The sequence below is a fragment of the Zosterops lateralis genome (assembly GCF_965231275.1).
Source record: "Zosterops lateralis genome assembly, chromosome: 2".
NCBI lineage: Eukaryota > Metazoa > Chordata > Aves > Passeriformes > Zosteropidae > Zosterops > Zosterops lateralis.
The window spans coordinates 28,282,183-28,300,308 of record NC_139763.1 but is presented as its reverse complement, the minus strand read 5'-3'; positions in this window follow the sequence as shown (position 1 = coordinate 28,300,308).

Sequence of the window (18,126 nt, the reverse complement as noted above, 5' to 3'; positions counted from 1 at the left end):
AAGGATCTGTGATACCATATCCTACCGCATTTACTTACTTACAGTATCTCTAGTACCCCATTGCTGCACCATGCAGGGCCTTACCTGCAAGTGTTTGCAAATACAAAGGAATAATCTCAGAGATTGCATGGAAACACAGGATTTCACAACCACAGTGTAACTTCAGTACTCCTGAAACACAAAAATATTCTTAAATAAAATGGACAGAAATCAAAGTAATTATGTCAGTACAATCCTTTCACCCCTACTCTGTTTTAATTAAATTTCAGTACCTCAAAGCAGATATCAAATGAATATTAGTACTGTTACTGCAGGAGACTGGTACTTTTACAACACCGAAATCTCAATGCTCTATCTTAAAAACACTACAACATCAGGATTCTTGGGCCAAAATTCGGCTTTGTCATGGATAGAACACCAGACAGACTGGACATCATAGTATTCTTTTTTCGGAAATGAACTTTTCTAAAATGAAAAATTCTGCAAAGCCAAATGCCATTGAACTGATTAGATAGAAAAGGCCGGGTTAGAGGGGGCTTAGAGCAATCTGTTTTTGTGAAAGGTGTCACTGCTCATGGAAGAGGGGTTGCAACTAGATAATCTTTACAGTCCCTTCCAACTCAAATAATTCTGTGATTCTAGGCTTCTACCTGGAGGAAAAAAATCCTTTAAAACAACTTTGCCTTTCTATGCTAAATAGAAGCTGAAGAAATAACCAGATATCTACAAGAAAACTTAATTTCCCAAAGGAATTGTCAAAGTAGATGTATTATCCCAGTAGAGTTTGGAAGGTACCTACATTTGCTGAGCTGGGAAATAATTGCAACTCTCTTAGCAGCTTCCCACCTCCATTAATATAAAACAGATATACAATCAGACCCAGTGTCACACACTATCCACTTGTGCTTCTCACAATCTCCAAGGTCTGAACCTTCATTAGGGATTCATTTCATAACACTAAGACATTAATTCTCACCCATGATGAACACTGTATGTCCCTGATAGAAAAGCAGCAAGGATTTTTGGGGATGAGATCACACCTATTAATAGATGGGCAGCCCTCAAATGGAGTGCCAGTAAATAAAGCATCTCAGCAGCCTACTTAGGGAGAGGGGTGGTAGGAAAGAGATGGGGACCTCTTCTGTTTGAGGCAAAGGTGGGTTAAATGAGGCAAAGGCATTTATGGCAGATTAAATGAAGACAGAGGAAGGCTTTCTTGCCTGGGACAGGAAATTAAAATTGGGAGCATATGGCTGTAGGGACAGAGGGAAGTAAAATGACGGGTGGGCAGGGAAGATTCCCTCCCACCGAACTCTCCTCTGTGCCTTCATTCCTGTGCTGCTGAGCAGAGCTTTTCCTGACAATTCCTATTACCACCTTGTGATTTATAGTCATCTCTCTCTCAGATGAACCAAAACACATCTCTTCTGATGGACTGTGTTCTGCAAAGCATGAGGTTTTACAATACAGCTGCTATGTGTTATCCCACACAGCAAATGTGGGAATATTTATGTGGGTTTTTTAATACAACAAATATATTTCCCCAGATGCTCTTGACTGAACATATTGCTAATGGGAGTGTGTTCAGCTTTTCAGAATAAAATGCCTTTAGAAAGGAGAAGATGCTAAAAAGCTCAAGAGTCCAATGTGATTTTTTAAATGTAAAACAAGCTTTCAGCTTCACTTGCTATCCTTTCTTGTCAAAACTGCTAAAATCTACACTACAATATTTCTCATTAGCTCCTTCTTCTTAAACATGGCATTACCCAGAGGAGAGGGATCACAGTAGAAGAGAGGTTTAGATTGGATGTTAGGAGGAAATTCTTTACTCAGAGGGTGGTGAGGCACTGGCACAGGTTGCCCGGAAAAGCTGTGGATGCCCAATGGAAGTGTTCAAAGTGAAGTTATATGGGGCATTGAGCAACCTGGTCTAATGGAAGGTGTCCCTGCCCATAGCAGGAGGGTTGGAACTAAAGGATCTATATGGTCCCTTCCAACCTAAGCCATTCTATGATTCTATGATTTTTTTAATATCTGGATGCCAGAAACTCAATCTCAAAAGACATTTTTTGAAGATTTCCTATTCAGTACAGTTTCCAGATTGCACTAAAGAAATTAGGTGATCACCTGATTTTAATTTCACCAGATCTACCTATTAACTATCCACTGAAAAAAACAAATCTAAGAGGTATATGTGAAGGTTTTGTTGTTGTTCTTGTTGTTGTTAAGAGAAATTCCTTCCAGTTCAGAAGCTAAAGGGTAAACCAGAATGGAATGCAGTCAAAATGACATTTCGGAATGCCTTCTTGTAAATGTCCCTTTACAAACAAGAATAGACTATAATTTTTTTATGCTTCCTTATGTGTTGGGTACTTGCTCCTGATATCTTCACATGCTGCAGGAAAGTTTGCATTTCCCAGACTGTGTTCATAGCTTGAACAGAAATAGGTTTTCAATTCCATACTTTATTTTCTTATCTTCACTATCACTACAAAGATTCCAAACGTCAAGTAATGCACATCAACGAAGTGCCACAAATGTCTTGGAAGCATGGTAATTTAGAGCAATGGGAGATCTAATCTTAAATTTTAGTCGAATGAGAAAAAAGGGGTCTGATCAGATTTACAAATCTGAAACAGGGGGAAAGATTATTGATTTTGTTTTGTATTTTAGTATTTTATGGGGATGAATAAAAGTCCTTCTATAAGCAAACCTATTTGTTAAGAATTATATCATGATTAATATCTCCCTTACAAATTTATTTGTGCCTTGTGTTTATTTGAGAACGACGATCATTTGTGTTACTGCCACAACCTCCGTTTGCTCAACTGATTGCCTTGTTATTGTTTTTCTGTCTGCTCATCTACACAAGTGAAATGATCTTGTCCTTTCCCCTTTTTTGCTTTTCTCAGATCATTTAACAGTGAGGTACACCTTCTATGTGGTCTTTTGTGATGAAAAAGGGGGGAAACTGTGGGGGGAGGGACAGAGAACTGAAGTCAGTGTCTGATTCATATAAAGTGATTTACTTACTGACAGTGATTTTGCTTTCCAAAAGTCTCTTTCTTTTTCAAAAATTTTTGTGTTCATGGTTAGATCCATTTCTTTTCCCATGGGGTCATCCTTCATTGATTTAGCACCACAGTCTAGTTTTATTTGAATCTGAAAATGCTAAGATTGTGTTTGTCTTTGGTATAATAAATAAAGATAAAGCAAAACCATATTTTTATTGTAGTTACCATTAAACACACAGAAACATATAAAAGTATTAAAAAGTCACTCAACTCTCTCTTCTTTGACCCTTTAAAATATTATTTACAATTCTATTGCCAGTTTATTCCTGAAAACAGAGTTTAGTGAGGATCCTCTTGAGCTGTGAGGGGTGTGCTGGACTGCAGCCCAGACCATGTGCCTGCTCAGGCAATATTCACGGTCTGGTGTCACCTCTGGTGACACACCACAGGTTGGGATGCTGGGGGCAGTGGTTGCTGTTCACTACCGACTGAGAAAATAGGTAAGGGATTGGCACATATCTCACACTAACTACCCAGGCACGTTATGTCTGCTTTTTCTCTAGGCTAAGAGCACATGGGAGCAAAGCCAGAGCCAAAGTGGAAGTACGCCTCTGTGGGAGGAATTCCTTCCCATCTCTGTGCCCCAAAACGGCAACTTGCATCTGGCAGGTTCATGACATGTGAGTCCCACAGGCTTAAGCAAATATAAATATTGAGTTCCCTGAGTGGTAACATGTTAGTCTGCAAATTATCTCTGGCACAAAATGGTAAATCATAACAGTACAGTCTGCTGTGGGTAGTAGTTAGGAAAACCATAAACAGTTGAATTTTATTTTTCTTAATATATCTGTCACTTATCTAGCACACTGGTATAGGACAGTACATACCATTTTACTTCATCTAATCAGCTTCTACTGGTACAAAGTGTGACATATAAAATAATATTTCTGTGATCTGTGACTCTTCCCCCTGTGCAAGTGAACTAGCAATAAATAGAGTGAGAAACAAGGCAGGAGGAAGAATGGCCCCTCAGCATAGGCTGGCTATTGAAGAGCATGATGCAGTCTAGACATAAAACAACGAGATTGTCACAAACTATTTCCCCTGAAGCAATATAGAAGCAGACAACCAAAATGTGTCCATTGTTTTTTCTTTGCTGTTATTTTAGCTATGCCATACTGTGAAAGGAGGGGAAATAATGTTGGGAGAGGAGAGGAGAGGAGAGGAGAGGAGAGGAGAGGAGAGGAGAGGAGAGGAGAGGAGAGGAGAGGAGAGGAGAGGAGAGGAGAGGAGAGGAGAGGAGAGGAGAGGAGAGGAGAGGAGAGGAGAGGAGAGGAGAGGAGAGGAGAGGAGAGGAGAGGAGAGGAGAGGAGAGGAGAGGAGAGGAGAGGAGAGGAGAGGAGAGAGGACCTGATCCATTATTTCCCCAGGTGGGTCTAAATTCTCTTGCAAGGATTGTGGAGGTGCCCTCAGAGACTGGAAATGCAACAGCTTTTTTATGATGAAGAAGAAATACGTTTTAGTATTAAATGTGAGATTTGAGAATAGACAGGTGGAACAATTAGCTTTTTCATTTGGAAAAAAAAAAAGGAAATAAATTTTAAAAATCCATGTTTCCTGTACTTTGTGTTTTTATCCACAGTTTTCCAGTTTCAAGCATAGATATAACTAAATTGTCTACTACTCTGACACTATAAATGAGAAGAAAAGATAAAAGCTCCAGGAAATGCATGGCTTCCTTTCTAGCATTCAAGGAGTGCAGAAAATGGCTTTGAACTCTTGGATAAACATCTATTCTAATCTATTAGGATAATTTTTCATTCACTAATGTCATGGAGAGGCGCTGAGAGAGGCTGAAAAGGAGACCATACCATATAACTCTGGCAGTAAGTGAAAGTGCCTATAGAAAGAGCTTAATAATACAAAATTTCCCATCAACATGAGGGAGGCAGAGAGATCTCAGTTATCCCAGTCTGTGTCTAGAAGAAAACATTCCTCTTCCTTGGCTGTGTAGTCCAGGGAAAACTCAGCTTTTGGCTCAAGTAGATCTATCAGATGCCCAAAACTGGGTAGCACAATTTCAAGACTTTACCTCCAGTCTTTGTCAATCACCCACCTTATTGAACAAGTTTAGAGAATCCTTCCTATTTCCTGAAGCAGAACTGTTGCTTTAGCTATCTGCAGACTCAGGAGAACAATACTGCATTAATTTCTTCTGCATTTGATTTTCACTGGACTGATAGGAAAAAGAGGTTCCATTCAAAGCAGACCCCAAATACAAAAGAGGAAGTTTTATATACTTTTCTTTTAATCACCTGACCCTGTAATGTAAATTTTATCTGCACCTTTCACTCTATTTCAATATTATAGTCACTCTGTGTCAATATTATATACCTAAAAAATAAAATAATTTTCAAAAGGCAGTTGAACTAAAGCATATTTTCAGATTTCAGCATCTCTTCGAATAATTTCACTTTTTTTTGTTGAAATGTTTAATGGAAGGGATGTTGAAAAATGAAATAAACTAAAGAAGTACAACCAGCATCCAAGACAGTGAGGCGAATGAGAAGCTAAATCAGTTATGGTCTCATACGTAATACTCCTGGCAGAGGCTTATATTTGAGATATAAAATGCATGCAGAGGAAGTTTAATCTGCAGACTTTTGTCATTTGGTTGTATTTCAGTAAGAGTGGAAGTATTTGAACAAGTCAGGTACTATCTATCATCTGATGGCATATCCTCCAGGCACACGACGAGTTTTGTGGAGCTTCCCAGAAGCCTCCCCACCCCTAGATATTGTCCTCAAAAAGACATTCTTGAGGCTTGCCCAGTGGTTTGTGTACTGCTTAGTGTCAGCGTTTGAAGGCTTTGTCTGGATAAAAACAGGTATCTGCAGTGGATAAGTCTACTTCTGAAGCAGTTCCCCCAGTGATCCCCTTTAGCCACTAGAAAAAAATAGGACCATAGTTTGCCTCGTCCTTAGCAAATGTCCTCAAAGTTTCAGGTGACTTGCTCCAAGTGAGCACACCCTTCACTGACCATGGAGGGAGTCTGGAATGACTAAATCACATAAAGATGTCTCTGAAGTTATGTAAGAAGGTTTCATGTTTTTCATTAAGATTGGTACAGTTGAACCACAGATACTGCCACCACAGTACCTGAGTTTGATACAGGCTTTCAACTCACTTAATGGATAATTTAATTGTTATCTAAGTCATTCTTGACTTAGATCAGAATAGAGAGAAATTAAAATCGTTGACAGGATTTTGGTGGGTTTGGGGAGGCTTTTTTTAATAAATGCAGTGTCATATACCCCATATGCTTTCACATATCTGTTGTGTGGAAGTTCCACTGCCCAGTGAGACTGTCCATTTTCTCCACTGGAAGGGAGGAAGAGAACAAAATAGTCTGTATATCTGATGAGAAGCTATTTAGTACATAATAATTTAATGATTGCTACTGAACAAATAGGGGCATCATAATTAATATTGCTTAGACCATTATTTTCAAAGATGGGTCCCTTATTATGTTTTAAGAGTATCTGCAATATGCCTGACATTATTAAAAACAAACAAAACAAACAAAACCACAAACCACCCAAAACAAACAAACGAAAAGAAAGAAAAATACAATCCTTGCATCAAAGAGTTAACAGTGTCGAAGTAGTTTACTTAGCTGGCAAAGCATGATTTACTCCATTTTTCATTGTAGTGTTTTCTAAGGTCTTGGAACTTATGAGACCTTCACACAGCATAATCCTTCCCTCCTTGCTCCCAACACAGGGGTTGTTTGGGTGATTGAGACTGATCTATGACACCACTGACAGTCTCTGCTGCAGGCTGAGAGGTGTTTCAGGCGATCAGACCTTTGGGAGGCTTTCGACACTCCCGTGGGCGGGTCTCGGCTGCCGGCGGAGCGTTCCCGTCACCGGGCTGCTGTCCATGGTGCTGATGGCCCCGGGAGCCGGACGGGCTCCGACGTCCCTAAACTGCGAAAGGGAGTGCTAGGGAACAAAACGAAAGTAAAAATTACAGTTTTACTGGAAAGCCACTGAAATTTTGGTGTACATTTTAGGGAGATAATTTTATTGTAAATTAATTTAACTAATCTATAATAATTCTTATAGACATAAAGATTTAAAATAACTATTATAAAAATATAAAATAACTATTTAGTAATGATTCTGTTATTATAAATACTGACATAATTCTTTGTGCAGTTATATTTCTTGGAATAAAAGCACAAAGTCAGTCTGTAAATTACAAAAAAAGTCAAAAAAAAAAAAAAAAAAAAAAAAAAAAAAAAAAAAAAGAAGAAAACTTAATTCTAAAAGAGAAGTACATGCCTTTTGGCTTTTTCTCTTTTTTCCCATGTGCTGATAATTTTGATTACTCTACAAAGAGAGGAAGGGACCATTTAAATCAGTATACAACCATATTTACTGGTTGAGCCAGTACATAAGCACAAGGCATTCCATTGAAACACTGAGCCAGAGTCAGGAGGCAAACAGAAAGGGCTGCTGAGTTTCAGAAGAGCCTCTCATTCATTGATGTAAGTTTCATCAGTTTTGCAGTAAATCCCTTCCTTTTATATTTTTTGAAAGTTACTTCAGGGTTGCAATCTTCTGCTAAAGTCCACAAGGTCTTTTTCTTGCTCTCATTACTTCTAACAGCTGGATAAATAGCCTGTATACCACAGTGTGCAATAAATAATGAATCACTTTGAAACATTGCTTTCAATGAAAAGTCACATACAAATATGATGTTTACTTGTAATTTGTTTAAGTTATAAAAACACTAGCAGAAAGGGTGACTTCCCAATAAATCTGCTAAAGTACTGGATAATGGAGCCTAGCTTCTTTCCTTTTCTTATTCTTTAATTTTTCACCTCAGCTAATTTATGACCCCTTTCCAAAATTCTACTCTAAGGCACATTTTTTAGCAAATTTCCCCAGTGAAATGCATCTATAGAATTTTCATAACTTCCTACAATTTTTGATATCAGTTTTTTCCAGTTTCAAGTCAATGAGCAACAAATAATAGAAAAATACCAGCTTTCATGATATTTGCATTTGCTTCCCACATGTGTCAAAGCACTAATACTATAAGGATCAGTTAGTGAGCTCAGTTCTTTTTTTTTTTTTCTTCATAAATAAAAAATTAGAAGTAATTATTAAAAATGGAACTTATCAAAATTGCTAAAGAATGTTGTACTGAAAATGTCAATTTCAGCAGAGTGTTAGTTACATTCATGTACTTTAAACCAGATACTTAAGCCTTTTATAGATTCACAAACTGTTTTCACAGCTATGCAAGCTTCCTTTTTTCTTGACCTGCTCTGACCCAGGTCTGCAGGAAACACAGATCTTGAAAGGTCACATTCTCCATCTCGAGCACATCTAGATTAGTAACTGGCCAAAATTATGATGATGAAGTGTGCAGTTTTGACACACAGAGAACCTTGAATGCCTTGCCAACAGCACCAAGAGCCCAAGAATTAGTGGTAGGTATAAGGTTTTCTGGTCAATATTGGCCATTCTAAACTCAAACTCAACTTTCAAAATCTTCCTTTCTGTGTTCAGATGCTCTTTTGTCAAGTATTCTCTGTGTCACAAATGGAATATTTTGGTCATTTACACTCTGCTTCGTAACAAATGACCTGTAACAAATCTATGGTGTTTGGGGGCTCCATTTCATTTCTATAATTTACCTTTTTTTTACACACTGATACGGGTTTCACTGAAGTCAGTTACAGTAATTCTGTCAGGCCCTGAAGCAGCCTCTTTGAATTGGGATTATACACTTACTGATATACAGAAGACACAAGATATTTTTTGTAATTTTATCAAAATAGATTTATGTGCCAAAAGTGTTCCTATGGCATTTTTAATACATACTCAGATCAGAGAAACACAGAAACAAAAAGATGGGTTTGGATGAAAGCATTCTTAAATGAAAGACAAGAGAAGACATTTTTGTCCGCCATCAAGAACTTTTCAGTGAAAGCATTTTTCAGCTTTGATTTATCTGTTTCATTATATCTGTAGGTACTGAGATTCAGGGTTAAAGAAGTTTGTAAATCCATTAGTGGAACCACTGAAATCCACAGGATTATCATGATGAGCAATTAGTTATCCATAGGAGAACCTGAATTACTGAAAGTAGAGCCATACTCCTACATAGTGATGCAACCACTAGATAGTGATAGCAATGGTCATATAAACAGATAACTCTGTTTTAAATAGATGTCATTACTGATGTTGTAAACAGGATATTTGTATCTAAGGAGCACTGACTAAAGCAAATGACAAAGTGATAAACACAGAAGAAAGAACAATGCCTTGTATCAAATACATCTGTGTACAAGGGCTACAAAATGCCCAAACACTTCAATTCCTTGAACTGAAATAAATACGTTTGTATTATATCATTTAAAAGGTCCAGATTATCCTGTTAATCCAGTTGTCTTCCCTTTCTGTTCCAAATAATTTGAAACTGCTTCAAAAGGAAGAAATTTTCTTGAAATTGGAGGAACTTTTTTAATCCCATTGATTCAAATTTGTTTTAAAACAAGAAAATATATTCCAGACACCTTCAACTAAGTATTACAGTTCTGTGTTCAATAACATTTCTGAATGTGCATTAGTAAAAAAAAAAAAAAAAAATAATAAAAATAAATAAAAAAAAAATCTACCTCTCTCAAGAAGTTTGAAACCACTCATAAAATAATAACTTGTGACTAGAAAGGACTGATGTTGCTGGTGTCTTGGTGAAACTGGACTTTATTTCAGACCAGAAATATTGACTTTGTGAACCTCATCATTAAATGTGTACATTTTCTAATTTGACAATTTCACATAAATTCAGGAGAAGTTTAATGAGATTTAACTACCATACAGCTTGCACTTAAACACTATGTTTATAAACTCCTGAATACCCTGTCTATGATTATGACTAAACCAGAAAACCCATCCACATTTCCTTCACATTCCTTCAAGGATATATCTACTAAGATACCATTTTCCCACAGTAATTACAGGCACTCTTTTCACATTCCTGGTAGCAGTATATGTGCTTTTAAAATCACCTCCTATCAGGTGACATGGATGAGAGGAATTACTTCAAAGGTGATAAAATCAGAATAATTTTACTATTTGCTTTCAATTTAGCTGCAAATGCTATTTCAAGCTCTCTGACTTAACAGTAGAGAAATAATACATTTTCTATTTTTATTTAGACAGATTATTTAATTTGAAAATGCTAAATTGCATTTCTTGTAGATCACTTATAAATTAGATCACAGAATTAAGAAGCAGCTCTGAAATGTGCCCTGATGACTGTATGCAGCTTACTGGCTGCTAAAAGGTTGACACTTTTTAAAATATAACTGGCTTTTACAGGAAGGATTTCCATTTTTGTTTTTCCCTCTGTTCATCCATGCACTATATCTTGTTCATGTTATTTAAGACATTTGTATGTAGGTACAGACTTTAATTTTCTTGAAGGAATGGAGTAGTGGGGTAAGAGAACTGAGATGAATGTTTGAAGAAACACTGGCCAATTTTAAAGACAGATATTAAAAGCTCTGTAGAAGACAGGTGTCATGTTTACTCTGAAAACTTTAGAAGCTTGAACAAGCATGGTAATATCATGGTTTAGTGGGTTTCTCCCCGTCAACAGCTAACAATCTATATATGCTTAATTTTCATTGGGAAAAAAAGCCATGTTAGTTTAAATTACATTTTACATGGCTTTCACAATAAGCTAAGCAGACGTAGACTTAAATTAGGTTTCTGTAAATATTATACAGGAGATTTAGGAATTGTTCTGACAAGAGTTCTATTAAAAACTAGTTTAAAGCTGATACATTTCTCTTTTTTCGTGAGATTTGCAATTGACTGACACTAGTTTCAACTTTCCTGTTATTACAGACCACGTACATAGCAACAGTATAATTCATTGCCCCAACAGGGTCATTTGTCTTGTGTGGATATTTCAGCTCTACTACTCAAAAAATAGTGCTTAAAAAAACCATTTTTAAAAGATCTGGTTTCTCTAATTTTAAAATCCTCACAAAATCCAATCAGCTTTTCAAGATTTTTTCCTCAAGAAATCATTTATTCTTTAGACAAAATATATGGACACAAGTGAAGAGAAGCTGAGTCCAAAAAGTACCAGTTTTTGACAAAACAATTTACCCAGTGCCACAGAGAAAATGAATTTTTAATGCTTGGGATCAGTTACTGATAGCGATACCTGGAAGACCAGTTTTTCATGTTGTTCTCACTAGATATTTCCAAGGAAATTGCCACAGTTTAATCACAATGGGGTTTTCTTCAATTATTTTTGTGAGTTCCTACTTGGTCAAAACTATGCACTGAAGATCATGTTTGTCATAAGAACATGAGCACCATAAGTAATAATAATAGTAACATCAAAAGTAAAGATCATATGTTATCTTTGGATCATAGTTAACAAAATTTAGTTTCTGTATGATTTAGTTTACTGTTTAGGATTTTTACTATTAGTTTTTATTTTTATTTGGTCTTAATTCATTTTGCTGTCTAATTTTTTAGTAAATAGTGGTATCCATGGATTTATAAATATTATATTACTCATCTGAAGTTCATCATGAGACAGAACCAGTCATCAGAAGCTTTACCAAAATTTTTTAGAAGTTTTCTCTAAAGACAGAAGTCCTATCAGAACAAAGTTCAAAGCAGCATAATGCTGGATGGTGCAGGTTTTCTAGTGAAGGTACAAAAGCATGTTTTTCTAAACTCTTCTGAAACTAATCTTGTAAAGATCTCTTCCATGCTGTCACCAGAAAAAAAAATCTTTCCTAAACTAACTCTGAAAACTTAAAGTTCCTGAAATGCTTTCTCAATTTCTATTTTTTTCCCAATACCACAACAGAAAATTTTCTAGTAAATAATGCACCATTTAAATCCAGAAAGGTTAACATAAAGCCCTCATGACTGGCACAGCAGGGCCAAATAACAAAATGTGAAAAACAGCTGAGCATGGATTAAACTCATCTTTGTTTTTTCTTGCATTTTTTCTGTTCAAACCCAAACTCACTACAAGCCATCTTCACCATGGTTTCAGAATGTTCATATAGTCAGTAATGCCTTCAAAAGTGAAGTGCTTCAGAAACTTCTCTTTCCTTTGCTTTCTCCTTTTCTTCTGGGATCTCTTGTGATGTGAGACTTGATTGTCTCCAAGATGTACAAACAGACCTATGGCCCACTTCTGCATCAGTGTGCTCATGGCTGTGTTACTTTATTTGCTGGGGTGAAGCACTGGCAGCCTCCACTTACCACAATTCTTTTCCTGCTCTGGGGTTTACTTGGTTTTCTGTTTCCTGTGTGGATGAAAAATACTAATGTTGTTTGAAGATCATAATGCTCATGTAGGAATGTTCCTTCCTTCTTGGCTATGTGATTGGTCACTGACACACTGTAAGTTGTCATACAAGGTGAATTATAAATGGTAGAAGTGCTAGCCTGTAGCTGAGGATGTTCCTATGCTAACTGTCCACAAGTTCAAAGGCCTTTTGCTGTGAGCTTGATAAATGGTGGGTGTCCATTCAGATAGATTTATTACTCAGGGACAGATTTTCCCAGAAATCCAATCAGCATTTCAATCAACTTGATCTCATTTAGTTCATGGTATTCAGAGAAAGGTGGTTTATCTATTCCCCTTTACTGAGTCTAACTCCCAGTATTTTTTTTAAAGTCAAAATAATGACATGAATTACTTTTGAATAGCTTGCCAAACAGATATTTATTATTATGTCTTATATTAAGAACCCATCATTTGCATTCAAGTTTTATTTTGTTACAGTTCTTTTTCCTATTTCTCATCTTGTTCAGTGATGCTGACCAGCACTGCAGAAAAGAATAAAAAAAATATGCAGCTTCTCCATCAGTTGCTTCACTCTACAATACATTTGCTTAGCATTTACTGCAGTTTTGATGGAGTTTTGATGTCACTGGCTTCTGGAAACAACTGGGAATATCAGTATTCAATAATTATAATAATGCACAACTTCCTTACTTTCTTGATTTTAATTAGTATAATTCAAATATAAGAGTTCACCATAAAGCAGTACATCTTTGATCTGCTTTGCTCTTATACAAGGTAAAACAGGAAAAATGCAATACAGATAGTGCCAAAGAAACAATAGAACACACTCTGTTTTGTCTTTCAATCCCTTAATTTCAATTTTTTAATGACAGCTTTCTTACAACAGGTATTCAAAATCTAATTCAGTTCAGGTTGCCCAAATTTTCTCACAATAAAAGGCTTATTTTTAATTCCATACAACTTTGCCAGGCACCAGGCTACAAGTTAAAATTTTTCATGCCAGATGTCTGACTTAGATTGAATATTGATTTTTTTTCTTCAGAACTTCAGAAGAAAACGAAGCAATACAAAATATTAGTTGTTTCTGAGATTTGCATAAAGCAGCAACAGAAATTGACTGGACCTATCTTTTAAATATATAAATCTATACAAAGGTGTCCCGTATTTCCTTAGTGTGCTCTGTAGATAAAATTATCTGTATTTTTGAAGCACTAATTCTTTGCACCACAGAAACCTGGAGAAAATCACCAGTTTTATTTTCATTGCAAAGTTTGAATTGAAGTGTACTTGTAAAGCCATATGGTTAATGAGAAATAGAAAGAAATAGTGAAGATTTACTGGAAGAGACAGGCATCTCAAAGAAAAATTGGTATGGGATTATGCAGTTAAAGACTAGAAAAATACATGGACAAGAGGACATTAAAATTTTGCACACAGTCTTAATTCTGCTTCTCTTATGTTTTTAAGTACTAAACTTTAGATTCTTATAATTCTTTGTTTTGTTCTACTTGTTTGTTTTATACTAAAAATTGTCTGCAACCACAGCACACCATTAAAAAATGTATCTCATAGCATTTGTCACAGTACAAAAAAAGTCTGTTTCTTTGATAATGTATCCAGTTTACTATCAAAAGAGTCACATCAGTGATCTACATTGTCTGGAATCCTAAAAGCTCAGAACTGCAGCTGTATCTTCCCAGCACGGTAACCAGGGACTGCAAGAACCATCAAATATATCTTCCAAAAGAGTTCTCATCCAGGTGGGGTTTTTGTGAGCTGTTGAGCAAATGAATAGATAATCTCTTTGGGAACTCCATGGTAATTGAGAAACTGCAGAAGGAATCTAAGATAGATACTACTCCAAAAACCACAAGATGGAGAGGTTCATTTTTTAGAATAATTCTACATAAACCTTTCTTTAAGTGTCAGGAAAACTCTAAATACAGCCCTTAAACTAAGCTGTAATAAAAGCTTTTTTATATAAAAGGAGCACACCTCAAAACTCTGCAGTTGGCTATTTGTTGTTGTTGTTGTTGTTTGTTTTTTCTTGAGAATAATAGTGGATTTAAGTACCTCTGTAATCCGAAATCATAAAATGCATAATTACTACATGAAAATTTTAACCTTAGAATCTATGAGAAATTAGAATTTTGCCTCAAAAATTTATATAGTCATATAGATAATTATTGTTTAGATGTTCTACATCATGACTTAAACTTGTGACTTCTTTAATGTTGTGAGTTACAGCCCTCCACATAAATGTTTACTGGCAGTAGACTTCAGTTTCTGTCCCTCACATTTCCTATTACTCAAATTCCTCTGAGAGACCAGCTAGCCGGAAGCATTAAAAAACAAAACCGGGTGACTGTTTAGCCTAATTTTCCCTTAAAAAATGGTTTTATTTTTTTTATCAGCTCAGTTGTATCCAGGATGACCTTTTCCCAAGCAAAGTCTTGGTGATGGACAAGGATTTAAAAATTCAAAAATCTGTGCTATTACCCAGAGGGAGTCCAAATAATCATATGTGGACTCAATAAATCTTTGTAAATATCATAATATCTCTGCATAAAAGACAGGTATTTTACATGAAAGCTAACTTACATTGTTTCCATGACACACTTCTTATTAGCTGTATCAAAAAATGTGATTAAAAGCAGGAGTCTATGTCAAATTTCATAAAATCATAGAATAGTTTGGGTTGGAATGGAACTTAAAGATCATTTAGTTCCAATCCCCCTGCCATGAGCAGAGACACCTTCCACTAAAAAGCGTGTCCTTTCTTAAATATAGATAAAACTAAGTTTCAAGATTTCTTTTCAAACAGTGTATTTTCAAGCAATGGTCTTTTAAAAAAAGAAAATTAAGCTTAGATGCAATGCAATTGCTTTAGAAGACAAAAACTATCAGTGTACTGCCTCTTTTCCTGGAAGAGATGACCTCAGCTCTAAGTGTTTCAGCAGCAGAAGTAACTCTCTTTGGAAATGTGGTCAGGTCTCATATGGAATCAGTCTTGCAGTTGCATGAAGTATCTCTAGCAACAAAGCATGTCTTTTCCCAAGGGACATAAAATTTGCTGTACTCATTTGTGCACATCCTCAAATACCATGAGAACTGAGCTCTGTGGGCTGTGGCTGATGGAGGCTGTTGGGGTGCAGCTGGCAGAATGCACACAGGGATCCTGCACAGCACAGTCCTTTCCCAAAAGAAAGCACCTGAAATCTACTTGATACAGTAGTAGCAGAGAAAAGAAGGGATAGTAAATTATTAAATCAACTAATATTCACTAAAATAATTGTCTCAGTCCTTCTCAGTTAAATCCAGGTGAAGGCAATTTCAAAGCCCAAAGCCATATCTACTAAAGGAACCTAGAGCTTAAGTGAAAATCGCATGAGAGGATGCGTAATTTAACTTATTTGTACTTAAGTAACTACAGGAGTAAAGTAGACATGTAAGGCAAAACTTGGACAGAGTTGATTCATTAGGTGGACAGTTGTAAATCATGCTAGAGCATCAAAGAGAAAAAACTTGTAACAAGAGTCTACATAAATTAAAAACAATAGGTGTTCAGGATTTGGTTTAATGAATTTCATTAAAACATAATTTATTTAAAATTAATAATTTTCTAGCAATAATTATAATAAAAAATAATTTCCCATTCCAATTTTATAAAAAAGTGTTAATATAACCCACCAAGTACAAAAGAAATCTGTTATAGTCATCGTTGAAGATCAGAGTTGGGATTTAATTTCAGAAAGGATTTTTTTTCCCTTTGGTTAATACTATTTTAATTTGCCTAAGACAGGCTTGAGCCATGCTATGCATTGTCATGACATTTTTTTTTGTATTAAAGCTGAACCAAATCAGACTAAAATGTAATTAAAACTTTGTGTGAATTTAGTTTAACATCCATTTTAGCATCCAAGCATTTTCTATCCTATCTTAATTGCTAGAACTTGGTTTTTATTTCCTGAGACAACCTCATTGTTTCCAAGGAGATGTATGATTTCTACCTACTATTTATATATTAACCATATATAAAAATATATAAAAAATACCTTTAAATACCTATTTGTGTTTCCTCCATGGCAGTATTTCTGTTTAGGTGATGCCTTGATGCTCACCAGTGTCTAAGATATGTCTCAGCTGCCTAGTACTGAGAGGAGGTTTTTACTGCACACTCCCAACAAGCATTGCACCAGTAGAATCACTGACCAACCCATGAGTCTGGCTGACAAAAATAGTAACATTTCAAACCTTTAATTCTTTGGCCACCTTTAACTGGGTTTCTCAACTGAGGCCAGACATGAAAGCAGTCTTATGCACACAATCAATTTATGAATGCACAATAATAATTTATTGCCCCTGAGGCCCATAATAAATGGCTGGGACTAATGTGGTGTGATGTGCTCAGCAGTTCGTGAGCAGGCAGACAAAGCTGCTCTGCTAGCCAAGCTGGCCAGGCAGTTGGCAGGAAAGTGCCAGCCTTTGGGTCATTCTTTGCAGTGGACTGAGCTTTTATGAATTGCTACCTTTCTCCTCTCTGATTTTGCATCTTCTCTTATTGCTGTTTTCCTCTTGAATCTAGGATGATTTCAGATTTTCTGCTTCAAGTTAGTTCTTTTGCCAGTAGCAGTTCTGTACTCCTGTGGGCTTTTTATTTCTACTTTTCAACTTGCATGGGCCAATGGTCCATGTTAACTGCCTCTCAAGAGCTGACAGAGAATGCCACAGATCAGCATGATTTCCCCTTTGTCAAAACCGGGGTAAGGGCATATGTGGCTCCTCTTTGCACATGTACCCTTATTCCCAGCACTTAGAAGCTCACTGTCCAGCATCATTTGGAGACAAGAGAGCAGAAGAGCAAGCACAGGAAAGTTGGTATGACCATAGCTCTGCAGGTGAGGTTTATAAGAGGCACAGCAAAAGAAAAAGGAGTCTCCCAAAGAACTGGCTGTCCCAGATCTGGGAAAGGCCAATGCATGTTCAACCAGGTTTGGAAGGGAGGTGTGGCAAAACATGGTCCTGACCAGCCTCTCACAGACATACCTTTGCTTGGTGCTTGCCAGTGCTAGGCCGAGGAGTGGCAAGGAAAGGCTCCCAGGGAGGATAAGGGGAGCACAGTGCTCATCTTCCCTCTCCCTACATCTGCTCTCTTCCCTTTCTCCATCACTCTTTTCAATATGTCTTTTTAGAACAGCCCTTTCTTTTCTTGTTCTTTCCCGTTGGTTCAATATGATCCTGTTCCTTCCTGTCTCACCTCATTCCCTTTTGTCTTCTCACCTCGATTTCACTTCCTAACCCTGCTTCCCTGCCATGACACGACAATCAGTCTCCCTTGAGTCATCCTTACTTCCCCCCAACGTCCCCCTATCACTCTGACGTCTTTCCCCCTTCCTCCCCCCAGCTCTGACGGACGCGGTCCTCTCACCCCACTGAACCCTCCTCCTTTATAAAGGGATTTTCCTCTTTCTAATCCACGAGACCCCCGCCGCAGCCTCAGCCATCAGCGCACCGTCGGCACCTCCGGGCAAGAGACGCTCCTTCCTTCGCTCCTTTCCCTCCCCCCGCCAGCGGGCAAGCCCCGGGCGGGGACAAAGCTCCCGGCGGCCCGGCCCCGGCGCGGCCCCGCGGGATGGGCGGCCGTGCCCCGCGGGCTGCGGGGCGGCGCGGCGGCGGAGCGCAGGTGGGCGGCGGGCGCGGGCTCCTCTCCTGCCCGACGGCGCGGGGCGGGCGGGCGCTGCCG